General features: G+C 43.5%; 1 pseudogene; it reads right to left on the reverse strand.

The window, feature by feature from the left end:
* Window positions 1–1,101, reverse strand: part of LOC106339007 — a 23,444-nt pseudogene that overhangs the window by 18,063 nt on the left and 4,280 nt on the right.

A 1,101-nucleotide genomic window follows, 5' to 3' on the forward strand; every position in this document is an offset into this window, starting at 1 on the left:
TCTACTATGCGAGTAAAACTCTTGATGAAGCCCAAATGAAGTATGCTACAACTAAGAAGGAGTTGCTAGCCATTGTCTATGCCTTTGAGAAGTTCAGAAGCTACTTAGTTGGGTCAAAGGTCATAGTCTACACTGATCATGCTGCATTGAGACACCTCATGGCCAAGAAGGATGCTAAGCCAAGGCTGTTGAGGTGGATCTTGCTGTTACAAGAGTTTGACCTTAAGATTAGAGACAAGCCAGGAGTTGAGAATGGTGTAGCTGATCACTTATCTAGACTGAAGATTGAGAGTGGGATCCCTATTGATGAAGGGCTTCCAGAAGAGCAGATCATGGCAATTGGAGCGGGGGTAGCAGTTTGTGAAACTGGAAAGAAGCTTGAAGAAGTGAAGGCAACTGAAGAGAAATGGCCTTGGTATGCTGATTTGGTGAACTACTTAACTTGTGGAAGAGAGCCACTTGATCTTGAAGGATATGCCAAGAAGAAGTTCTACAAAGATGTGAAGAGATACTACTGGGATGAACCTTACCTCTACATCCTTTGTAGAGATCAACTCTATAGAAGAGCAGTAGCTGATGAAGAAGTTGAAGGGATCCTCACACACTGTCATGGATCATCCTATGGAGGGCACTTTGGTACTTTCAAGACTGTCTCAAAGGTGTTACAAGCTGGGTTTTGGTGGCCTCATATGTTCAAAGACACTCAAGACTTTGTCTCTAGGTGTGATTCATGCCAAAGGAGAGGGAACATCACCAAAAGGAATGAGATGCCTCAAAACCCAATTATGGAAGTGGAGGTGTTTGATGTGTGGGGTATTGACTTCATGGGACCATTTCCATCATCTTTTGGCAACAAATACATCCTTGTAGCTGTTGACTATGTCTCCAAGTGGGTAGAAGATGTGGCAAGTCCCACCAATGATTTTAGAGTGGTGATAAAGATGTTCAGAAACACCATCTTTCCAAGGTTTGGAGTTCCAAGAGCTGTCATCAGTGATGGAGGTTCTCACTTCATCAACACGCTTTTTGAAAGTCTTCTCAAGAAGAATGGTGCGAAGCATAAGGTTGCAACTCCCTACCATCCTCAGACAAGTGGTCAAG

The sequence above is a fragment of the Brassica oleracea genome, chromosome C4 (genome assembly GCF_000695525.1).
Source record: "Brassica oleracea var. oleracea cultivar TO1000 chromosome C4, BOL, whole genome shotgun sequence".
NCBI lineage: Eukaryota > Viridiplantae > Streptophyta > Magnoliopsida > Brassicales > Brassicaceae > Brassica > Brassica oleracea.